Consider the following 12746-nt stretch of genomic DNA (forward strand, 5'->3'; position numbering starts at 1 on the left):
CAGTGAGAGTATTGAAGAGAGAAAAGACATGGGGAAGAAGGATTGTTTAAACAAAACAGAAACAAAACGAAAACGAGGCTTTCTTGATACCGGTTTCGCTATCCCCTAACAAAAACGAAACGAAAAGATTTCTCTTCCTGCCCTCCTCATCACCCCCTCGTAATGTTGAGACATCCAAGGTGTCGAACCGGAACCAAACCGAAACCGAACCGTTATTTTGTAACTGAACCGGAACTGAACCGAGCCGAAATCTTCGCCGCCGTCTTGAAACTGAACCGGGGAAAAAATATGTATACGGTAACCGGTTCAAAACGGTTCACGGTATATATATATATATATATTTTTTTTTTGTTGAATTGTTACAAAATGAGAAAATAAAAATTGGCAGCTGTATTTCTATGTAGTGATCAAATTGTCATATACCGAGTTGCAATGGATAATAAATTGTGGGTTTTCATGACGCTCTTGTATTGACACTACGATTAATCACGTCGTCACGTGACCCCGTAACGTAGTTCGGTGACTCACCGCGTCAAGTCAACTTAAGAACGCCACTAGATGTATTAGCGTTATTGACACCGTGACGTCACATGACATCACGACTTCTCACCGCAAGTCACGTGACACCGTCACGTACTCGATTGTCATGAGCCCAAGTCGAGTGCAGGGGCGTAGCCAGGGGAGGGGGGGCTTATGGGGCTTCAGCGCCCCCCCCCCCCCCCCCCCAAGATCAAGACGACCCTATATTATACACATGCATTTTCACCGCCCCTCCCCCCCTCCGCCTCCCCACACCTCAAGCCATGGACATGCCAGACCTCAGCCCCCCCCCTCCCTGAAAAAAATTCCTGGCTACGCCACGTCGAGTGCACGAGTTCTTGACAATCAGCATCGCCAAACATTCGGATTGACCCGTATTCAATCAAAGTTGAGAATAGCCGAACTCTAACAATGTTTAAAGCTCTACCCATGCTTTATTCTTTGACAATCCCAGCGCATAACCATGATGAACACTAGCGGTATACAACTACACTGTTAGCAAGTCCCGTGTATTTGGCGAATATTTGGGGTGAAAAACACGCCATTTACACAAATTACTATAAATTTACACGATGAGTAACGGATAATTCGTTCAGAAATCATGCGAGGTTGTAAAAAACGTGTTTTGGTTCGGTCATACACGCATAACCGTGTAGCCGACCTCGAAAACACGCATCGCCCCCGGCGACGACCGCGGCATTGCCGGCTATCGAAGCACCGGAATGCTTGGGGACACACTTAGAGAGGACCGTCGAGACAAATGCCGCGGAAAGAAACATGTCTCGGAGACAGATATGCACCAAAAGCAATTGCGCCATGTCGCAGGACGTTGGCGAAACCCACGCTTACCGGGCTCGCCGCCATCTTCTGGTCGATGGCAATGCGGCTCGCTTCATGTCGCCCATGTTTGTATTTAGTTTAGGGTCCTGATAACAGTTTCTTAGACATCACAAATAAAGTTATGGGTCTAATTATTCGTTCCAAACAGTTAAAATGGATATAAAAAGCGTGTCCTCGATGTGAACACGTGACATTGCAGTTGGTTTCGTTTTTGCTTCAACCTTCAACTGCAAGCGATCTGGCGATCTGGCCACGGCGCAAGCGCAACGCCGATGTACGCTGGAAGCAAGCGCCGGTTGGCTTTCGTTGTTTTTGTTTGACCGGAGAAAATCTTGCAAGTACGCATGGCGTCGCTACTGTTTTGGTTTGACGGGACGCGAGAAGCTTCGCATAGAGCTTCGGAGTTTGCGAGCACATAGTGAAGACGTGACCGGAGAAGTGCCCCTGTGATGTTCCTGGAAGACGGAAAGTAGCATTCGTAATCGTCGTGTGTGCTTTGAAAGCGAAGGGAGTCACAGGGTCCAAGAGTTCGCAACCACAAGCCAAGGTTCACGACAGCGCGGCGTTGACTTCGGCGATCTCGTTCTGTTTGGTGCAACCCGGCGATGCGAAAAAGAGCTGAAACATTCGTCGTGTGTGGTGCGGTGCTTTGTATTTCGGGTCTGTTTGAACCACGCTTTTAACACGGAGCGCAAATTGTTTGTTGCGTGGTGGAGGTTCAACGGGTACAGTCCCGTCGTCGTCAGCTGATCCGGTCCAGCTGGTCCGGGAGGACGCAGCGAGCGTTTTTAAAAGTAAATCTTCCCTCGTTCCGTTTCGAACTGTGGAAGTATCCCGACACATACCGTGAGTAAGAAGCAGCGGGCGTTTTCAACAAAATTACGTTGTTTTAATTGAATAATGGACTCCGGATTGTTGTCTTAAATCTGCCGTTTTTTATGCTTCGTGTTGGACTGCGTTTGCATAGCGACGCACACCGCTCGAGTATGATTCGGTCCTGCAACGAGTTTGTTGCGGCAATCATGCGGCGTGAATAAATAAGGGCAAGGTTTCCTACCTGTCCACAGATGCATGTACTGAGACCATTTTTTATGTTGTGAACGTAGTGCTCTTTCTTTATTTTGGAAGACGCGTTGGTGCATTTATTATGGTACAATCACTTGAGAGTTGAGAAATTAGAGAGCGAGCAAGCTTTCTCAACTTTGTCTCTTTCTCTCTGGCACTGCCCTGTTTCAGTTTCAGTAGGCATATCTACTAGCAGGTACAAACTGCTCTAAAGCAGGTAAAAAACGGGAAGCTTAGGACGGTGCGGACTCCGTGTTTCGCGCTTTTCGCAAGGTGACAGGGTAAATGCTTTTGTGAGATATGCGGAATATGCAAGCGATTCTGTTACGCCCGTCGTTTGCGTCTCTCCAGCAAAACGAATAAGATGGTCTACTACAAAGGCGCAATCACAAGCCAAGATTTAAGATAGCAGTCGTTTGCTTCGGTGATCCGTGTAGCTGTATTTTACCCTGCTCTCTGCAACACCGTGTCATGACGAAGAGCTGGAATGGTCACGGTTTGTGCTGGCCTCCCGGTTGACAGAAACCCGCGTCGCCCGCATCGGCACCGAGTGCGCTTGGGCTGTTGATGCTCCAGCCTTTCATCAGCGGCTTGTCGCCAGCTCATCCTGCTGCTCAACGGTGAGGAAGCGGCGAGAGTAACCTCGGAAGTGAATGTAAATCCTCGTTCATTCAGTTATCCGGTGTCAAAGTGTGGAAGATGTCCAACGTGTACTGAGGGCGGGAACTACGAGCGTTTTGCCTTGCTTTTATAACCGAAACGAGAACAACGAGATAACTGCCTTGCGTACTCTAAAATGACGGAAGCAATAAGTTTCAACAGGTCGAGTACGTCACCGGGGATGTAGGCGAGACGGTGCACACTGTTTAAACGCTTGCAGTATCCACGAGTGGTACCAGGAAAGCGACGTCAACAGAGAAGGAGCTCGCGATTCAGCATAATACACTGCTACGGGCCCGTGTATCTTCAAAGTTCGGGGTGGTGGCAGTATAAAAAAAAGACGCATCAGCGCCCCACACCAGTGTTCACGAATAACACCGGTCACAAACTCCCAAGCCCCACCGCTCTTCTCGACACCGACACGACATACGACAACAAACTGCATCAAAACGCCCCAAAAGTGAAGGCGTCTGCTCCCGTACTGCAACTGCTGCAACTAGCGGAAGTGAAGTGTTGGGCGGATGTCCGGATGTCCTTCACAAAAATATATAAAAAATGCTTTGCGCAAGGATCATTTTCATTTATTATTGTATACGTAATGACAAAATCCCAATAATTTGTTTTTCTATCTGATTCATGCTAGTCGGACTGCTCATAACACTGGTCAAGCAAGAAAATAACAAAAATTGGAACTTTTTCATGACCGGTTTAAGATTTATTGTTAACATATCATTATTTATTGCAACGGACTAGCATTATAGATTTTGCCTCCATACTTTTTAAATGCAAACAGTTCTAACACACGGCTGTCCATTGCGCCGTGTTTTGTGTATTCTTCTATAAATCTGTAATGGTCAGTGACCAAGGAGCTCACCCGCACATGTCAAGCTTATATGCGCCGCGGGGAGAAATGGATATCGAGTAGGAAGTGTCGGGCGTTGTGTCGGTTGTTGTGTTTGTGTATATGTCGGTGCCGTGTAGCTGTGTGCTGTGTTGCCTGCGTTGTATGTAGGGTTGCTGTGTGGCCGTGGTCGTTCCCAGTGTTAACAGACTCGTGTTTTTTTTAAAAACAGGCTGCTATAAATCTCGATAGGTGGCGCAAGTTACCGCCCGATTCTAAATAGTTTGCTCAAGTTATTTATCCATGTGAGTTCGGCATTCGTTTTTTTCTTTTTTTGTCTAGCGGCTCGTTGAAGCTATTGACGCCGCCGACCGCCGACAACACACGTACGTACCTTTGCAAGTAGCTACGTCCGCCGCTTGGAGACTTTACTGTGTATAAAAGACATCGAACGAGAACTAACGCGCCCTGTGTGCTTTCAATTCGGCTGAAAGGCGCGCGGCTCGCTGGGCTCGTCTCTCGCCTGTTCTCGGCCGCTGGCCGCCATGCTTCATAAGGAACACGCTCGAAATGGTTTTGCGGAAGGCAGACACGGTGTAGCGTGTTAAGTTTACACAGCAACTCATGTGTAGACGAAAAACACAGATGGCCTCGTGTAAAACGAACACGTTTCGACGTGTCCGCTATGGGACAACTGTTTACACGTCTGGGCGTGTTATTTTTGCTAACAGTGTAGCGTCGGATCAGCTGGACGCTTGTTCTAATAGCGAGTTGAGGAGAAAGCTGTTTGTTCCTTTATTTTTTCTGCGTCTGCCATTGAGCGGGGAGGAAAACTGATGGGTCTTTTTGCAAGTTATAAACGTCAGGGATTAGCTCTTAGCGGTATTTACTGAAAGTACAAAAATTGTTCCACGACCCATTTTACATGTACAGATCACTGAGACACCCAGACATGATTTCGTTGTTGCTGAACTGTCTCGGAAAGTTGTCCCCAAGAATAGAAGCATTGAAAGAACCAAATGTGGCCTATTAATCAGACGATAAATAAAACTACAAGTGTGTACGGGAGGGATACCCTAAAAGAAAGATCCCAGTGACCTCAGAGGGACAGCCCAACGTTGGCAGCTGCTCGAATTCTCGGTCTTGTTTAACCTTTACAGCTTATGGATGCAAAATAAAATAAACGGAAGATTACTGTTAACAAATGACCCAAATATAATTGTTGAATTGACACCCCCAGATGGAGCAGGAGTCCTTCAGTAATAAAAAGTCTTCTCTGGACGGGCACCGTAAAACGAAAAGTGGGGGAGGTGTTAAAAACTTACTGTGTTGTAGATGTTCCTCCGTTAAGCGCGAAACACATGTACGACGAAACCGTCCGATCCGACGTCCGACCGCGCAATACGACGGTCGGAGGCGAGGGTTTTCAACGCTCTCCGATGCTACGAAAACCCTCGCCTCCGACCGTCGTATTGCGCGGTCGGACGTCGGATCGGACAGTTTCGTCGTACATGTGTTTCGCGCTTTAAGCATCTTCGACAGACAGCGTGATCTCGGAAACTACTTTGTTTGCAAAATCACTCCTGCTAGGAAGCGTGTTTCCGTGCTACCAGACGCTCGCGCCGTTCCTCACGACGCTGCACCAAGCAAGAATAATTTTTGTTTCTGAATACATGAGCTGCACTGAGCGCGAACCTTCTGCAGCGTGCATTTTGCACCACCGGATTTGATTTTCTTAGCAAAAACAAATCTCAATCACCGCTAGCACATAGTGCGATGATGTCACGTGCAAATCATGTTAAACAGTTCAGTTTTCTGGTGAAATGTGATGTTCTCAACACAATAAAAAAGGGGATGTCCAAATTGTAAAGTTGTGCAGTATATATACCAGTTTCGCGATCATATGCGGCAGCCTAATAAAATGTTAGAGCGCTCGTTACTGATAAAGCGCAGAGTTGTAAAGTGAGGCCCCAAAATAAGTGCATGTAAAACCGGATGCAACTTTAGCCTCCCGAGACAGTAATATAACTTTAGCCTCCCGAGACAGCCCCCCGAGACAGTATCGATGTCCAAATGTGATTTCATTTAGAAACATTGTCTTTCCTTCGCGCTATATATGTGTAATTGGGAATCTCATTTCATGCGTCCCGGATAGAGAAATATTGACCATAACCGACCAAGTCGTAAACAGTTCGGAGCCCGACGTTTCGAAACCGTTTCGGTTTTTTCGTCAGAAGCGACTATTCGCACGTGGAGAGCAGCAGCTTCTTTTCCATCTACGGTGGGGTCATTTGCTTCACTCATTTCCTCTTCTTCAAGTGCCTTAGTCCGTTGACATACGCTATTAGTAAAGTTCCTGTCGACCTATTGAGCCCGACCTATACAAACGTCGGGCTCTTAACTGTTTAGGACTTGGTTGGTGGAGATCCGTATTTCTCTACTTTTTAACCCAGCCAGACGGAGTTCCGTCAAACATGTTTGCCGTTTAAAACATGCATCTCTATATATTTCTTTTTGCAGTAAGGCGTCGTGTATGGGATTATTTAGAACAATACCATTTATTATCTCTCTTTTCGCCCATCTCGTGTATTTGCCCTCAGATCTATAATATGAGCACACAGTCCTTTCTGGTGTAGCGGACGAGCAAACTGTGGTGGTAGAAAAAGAAGAAGCGACACGCGGGCAAGGCGGCTCGAGACAGAACACACCGACGGGACAGGTCTGCGATGTACATTGGATGTAGCTATTTCCTATTGTAAATAGTCTCCGCTGTAAATAAATTGAAAAGACCTTTGGTTACTTCACTGGCATACCCCGCAACCCGGTGTTTCACACTGCCAAACAGCGAACGAAACAGCACCTTTCCGCAGACCTAACAGATGGCGTATTTTAGAGTACCGTCCTCCCGAGCTGGTCTCAAGCGGTTATGTGAGCTTCATACAGTCAAATTTATTGATGGCAATAATAATAAAAAAAATATTACTGCCTGAATACTTGACAACATAAATAAAGGGCCGATAACTCTAAAGATATACATCATAAGTAAATGCACCCTCAAATTATTTGAAATATGCTCTGCAAAGCTTTTCCGGTGTTTTTATTCTGAATAGGCACGTCTATAAGTGATTTGAAAGAACCTTAAACATCTTTTTAAGCTGACTTAAGTAACATGTGTTCCTGACGCATATTGAACTTCTCAAGTATACAGAAGTGTGTTGACTCTTTTATGTGATGAACAACAATTTTATGTGTCTGTAGGTTGGACAAAAACAGAGTACACAAGGGCGCGTGGCGGAACTATGACGATTGCACACGCACACCGTCAGAAAGTGACCAGCTAAGTAGCTGTAATGTCGAGTAGAGTATGAAATACTACTTTGTTCTGTTTAATGAAAAAAAATTAGCAAAGGCGATGTTTATTTGTAAATTGTATTGACCGACATCTTGTCAAAAACAAATTTCAAACGCCAAGCTATGTCGGAAATGTTAACCTCGGTACGCGCTATTTTAGGCCAGATCCGATTTGAGTACGAAGGTCACTTTTTCCTGCGTGATAATTCGCCTGCATCACGGTGCTGAGTTTAAACAATGTTGGTTAGGAAAGCAAGGCTTGTGAATGCTGCTCAGCGTTTCTATAAAAGGTAGACTGAAAGAGTTTATCCTAAAACTTTCCTGACACTTTGAAAATATGCGGAGAGCAAGTCGAGGGTTTGCGATGATGTCAAAATGCCGAGCTCTTATTGGTTGATTGAAAAAAAAATAGGAGGTAGACCTCAAAGCATCTATCATTGAGGTCTACCCACTATCCTTTCCATCAAAGCCAATCAGAGTAGCCACGTGGGCCCCCCTACCCATACGCAAGGAGCACCTGCTTTACTAGGTGTTTGGCGAGTGGCGTTAGTACGAAACCCCAGCCATGTGTGTTCAGCCACCCACGCCCGGCTTTGCGTGGCTTAACCTGTCTCCGGGGAAAGGGGGATACGGGTGGTTGAGCTGAGCCCGGGGTATGTTTGGACCCTTCGGGGCCCCCGGGCGATGCAGTATACCACTTCGGCCCCTGCTTCTCGTAGAGGGGTGTCCTGGCTTGGCCCGACCAGAATGATTCAGTCAATCGTCCCTCTTAAACATCTTCCTTCTTTCACTTTTCCTTTTTCCTGTTTTTCCTTTCTTTTATTCTACACTCTCTTCCTCCCTTTTTCACCTTCTTAGGCGGCAAGGGCTAACCTTGGGTGGCGACAGACACCTTGTCCTGAACCACACTTGGTTATAGAGGCTTGCCAGCACTAACAGAGCAACGTCTTCAGCCATGCATTCTTGTTATCAAGCGTTACCTATTCCTTTGTTGGGCTCGGTAGTGGACGTTTGCGCCACAGCCCCATTCATATGGGTTCCAAACTTAAACCTCCTGATTGGCCTTTCAGAAGGTGTCCCGCCGCTGCATATTTCCCACCTTTGGACAAAGGAACTCTGACTACGTTACTAAGTTTTTCATTGTATATTTTGAATTTGAGACAAAACCGATGTCGAAACTCTACCCTTTCCTTGTGGCTAAGGTCTTATAAGGCAGTAGGGTGGAAAGTTGGGCTAGTTGGTAGTTATTCATCTTGGTTTTAAAAGCGCACAAAAGACGAGGACAGAGTAAGAAACAGTGAGCGCTCGTCCGTCGTTTGTGTTTCTTACTCTGTCCTCGTCTTTTGTGCGCTTTTAAAACCAAGTCTTATAAGGCTTGTTAGGGGGAAAGTTTAATGCAAAAGAGACTTTTTTCTGGAGAACTTTTGGGTGAAAGTATTTGAGAAAAATCAGACAGCAGCGTTGCTGTGCCTCGACTATACCCAGGACACGAAAGTGAGCGCCTCTGGACACCGTACTCTCAACACCATTCGCGGTGTTATATCTGAGGACGACCTGATGGAGAGCTCTAGGAGGAAGAGATTCTTGAAGTCATGCGCAGCCAGTGTGTTGTTGGTGTAAAACGCATCACCATCCGTGGAGATGACAGAGAACTTCCTACGCGACACCTGGTACTTACCTTTGAGCTCAGTACCTTTCCTTCTTCCGTAAAAGTGGGGTACTTCCATTGTAGTGTCCAGCCTCTCATACCTGCCCCTGTTTGTTGTTTCCGCTGTCAGCGCTTTGGGCATGGCGCGCGGTCCTGCCGTGTCTGCGAGGCATGTGCCAGGTACGGTCGCAGTGATCATATGACTGTCATGAAGACATGAAATGCAAGCACCCTGCGTATTCTACGTCATGTGAACACTTCAAGGGAGAGAAAATAATTTTGACCCTGAAAGTTAAGGAAAATATCTCCTATCCTGGGAAGCGTCGCCTCTTGGGTTTCCAGAGAGGCTCTTTTGCCGAGGTGGTGCGCAGGGGACCTGCACCGCCTATGGCGTCTGTGGGAGCGCAAGTGTGTTATAGGAACCTTGCGTAACCACTGAAGCCCTCTGGTCTCAGGCTAAGGGTGCAACTTCCAGGGTGTGCTATCTCAGCTGCCCAGGCAGGTGCCCTTCCCAACCGTGCGAAAGGTTCAGATTCATCAACCGCGCAGACGGAGGCCACCAGTCGCAGACGGAAGGTACCTCTGGAGCAGTGCACGCTGCTCCACCCGGGATGACAGGGTGAATGCTGGTCTGTCAAGATCCACCTGAGCACAAGGGTCTGCGCTCGCTGCACAGGGGTCGGCACCCCCTGCTCTTCCATACCAGCTACCGCGAGGTCGGGGTCCGGGCCCCTCTGCCTCTGGTGGATCACAGAAACCTGGAGAGCCGTCGAGGCTACAGGCTCCCAAGGTGCAGCCCCTTCCGGCTCTAGGAGAGCCAGTAGGTGAGAGTGGGTCAAGGTCCGACGAGGACAGACCCCGCTCGAGTTCAGAGTCTCTATCTTTAAAAAGAAAAATGCTCCGCGCGTAAAGAAGTCGTTGAAAATTGACTTATACTCTTGACTTCATTTTATTTTTCTTATAAACTTTGCAATGGTCTATCCTTTTAGCATCGTGCAGTGGAATTGTCGCGGCCTTCTTTGTAAGATTGATTAACATGAACTCCGTCCCGTGGCCTTGTGCCTACAGGAGACTTATCTGAGTGTCACCCACACAAAAGTGCTACATCTCCAGCTGTGAACGGCAACTACAATTTACAGTCAATAAGATGAGCAAGTGGGCGGCTCAAAACTGTTTCACATTTTCAAAAAAAAAAAAACTGTCTGCGTTTCCTTTTTGCTCCCCCGGGTATTGTCCCTGGATCGTTCCTGGCGTTTAAATGACATTGACATACCCATTCAACACGAATACAAATTTCTGGGCATAATTCTCGACAAGAAACTCACTTTTGTACCTCATTTGAAGGAATTGAGGCGAAAATACTTAGTCATCAACCATTCTTAAGGTGTTGTCCCACAACTCGTAGGGGCCTGACAGGCGATCCTCCTGCGACTCTGCAATTCCTTAGTTGTCGCCTCGACTGTGGCGCAATTGTGTATGGGTTTGCACGTCATCTACACTGAAGATGCTGGATCCGATTCACCATCTGGGGCTCCCAATGGCTACAGGTGCTTTTCGCACATCACCCGTGTTGAGTTTGTGTAAGGCACCTTTCAGATGTCTCTCGACAAGTGTAGACAGTACCTTAGTCTCTCTCATGCTTGCAGGGTCTATTAAACCCTCAACACTCATCCTACAGTACCATTCAAACCTGTCGATTCTCTCAACTTCTTTAAAACAAACCACTTTTTTTAACTTTCGCATTCAAAGCCTTTGTGTCTCCCTCGAGTTTTCACTCAATGACGCGATACTTAAGCACAAATGAAAAAGTTGCTCCGTGGGACGAATTTCCGATCTTCTGCGACTGGTCGCTCACAAAGTGTAATAAACGGGCTATTTCTCCTCAAGGCTTGCAGCAGGAGTCTCAGTCATTGCAGGAGAGATTATACTGAATTCTATACAGATGAGTCAAAATCTTAAGCTTTTCTTAGTTTTGCCGTATATTCTGGTTTCTTCGCGAAAGCTTTGTGAATGGATGTTGTAGTAAGCATTTTCTTTGCAGAATTTTATGGTCTTTCTCTATCAGTTGAACGTATTATGGGCAACTGCATATTCAAGGCCATCATCTTTGTTGATTAACAGAGCGTGATACAGGCTCTTTCTTATAGACTTACTACAAAGAACCTTCTTTTACTACATATACGTTTAAAAATGAACAGGGCTGTCGAACTAGGAAACACCATAAAATTCTTCTGGGTACACAGTCATGTCGGAATTTTAGGGAATGAGAGAGCAGATAAACTGACTGCATGTGCGAAGAACTCGGCGACATCTCTTGGCTTGCCCTGTCACGAACTTAGGCCACTTTTGAAGTCGTGGCAGTCGGAGTGGGACGCGGTGTGCAGCAATAAACTTCACGTCATTGAACCCATCTTGGCTCTGTGGGAGAACTCGTTCCACAAGGAACGTTGGCTTGAGGTTCTACTTTGCCGCCTGGGGATTGGCCATTCACGTCTGACGCATCTACATCTTTCTAGCGAAGGCATAAAGCTCTGTGTGCATTGTGGGGAAGTACTGACAGTTTTTGCAGATTTTATGGCATTGTAGATTTCATCACCAACTTTGCCGACAAAGTTTTTTTGAACTTTTTAGAGGTCATCTTCCATTTCATCCTATGTTTCTGCTTTGGCGATCATCCTTTAGTGTGACTTGACAGTGACTTTACATTTTTTAAAAAGACCGGACATATACATCAGCTATAACTTTAACCATTAAAACTATTTAATATCTCTTTCTTAGTAGAACCGTCTTAAGTAATTTTATCTGGCTTAATATGGCCTAAGTTGCTCGTGCGCCATAAAATCCCAATCATTATTACCAGCCAATCAGAGCTCGACGTCGTTCTGACGTCACCGAAACTCCTGCGCAGGAAGCAGACGACTTGCTCCCCGCATTGCTTTTAGCTCACTTGAGTCGTCATCATATACTGTAAACGACTTATTTTTCGCGTGCTCAATATTTCGCAATTTAGTTTAAAGATGAAGTTTTGAAATAATTCGCGGGTTCTAATTTTCGCGACGCGGTGCGATCTCAATATAGATTCCAGTGTGTTTGCATTTTACCGCCATTGTTCGCGGGGCCTATTTTTTGTGAACTGTAGGCGATTCGCGAAATTCGCGAAAATTAGGTCCCCGCGAAAATTAAGTCGCTTGCAGTATATCGTGAAACGTATTTCGTAAACTAGATTACAGGATATATAAGGCGAGCACGCGCCCATTTTATGATTTATTGCACTGTAATGAATTCTAATTTCAAGAGCACAACAACAATCGACATTTAATGCTGCGACGCGAAGTTGTACCAATCACGGGTATTTTAGGCTACCTTCCAGACTGATAACCTTTCGATTCAGGTTAAATATATGCGACTGAGATAAAAAAAAATATATATATATTGAGTCATATATGGTAATCTAGCTTTTTTGTTTTATCACTGTTTAATCAAAATTAAATAACGCAATGTATTTTTGGTACCTGAAAATATAAGTGGATTCTACAAATGATAAAAAGCTATATAGTTACTCGTTTCACTGTTGAAATAGTACCTATTACCAAAAGAACGCGGAAAATATATTCTTAATTTAGCGGTTCAAACCGGTTTGAACCGTTATTTTTGCTTCTCGGAACTGGACCGGAGCTCAACCGAAAGCCGTGAACTCGAACCCGCACCGAACCGATAAAAATTTCGGTTCGACACTCCGAACACGACACGATCGGGTCTGGATAATTCGGAGGCGTTAGAGAAACTCGAGTTGCAGGACGA

Source organism: Ixodes scapularis, unplaced genomic scaffold (genome assembly GCF_016920785.2).
Source record: "Ixodes scapularis isolate PalLabHiFi unplaced genomic scaffold, ASM1692078v2 PGA_scaffold1__304_contigs__length_218370807, whole genome shotgun sequence".
NCBI classification, from domain to species: Eukaryota; Metazoa; Arthropoda; class Arachnida; order Ixodida; family Ixodidae; genus Ixodes; species Ixodes scapularis.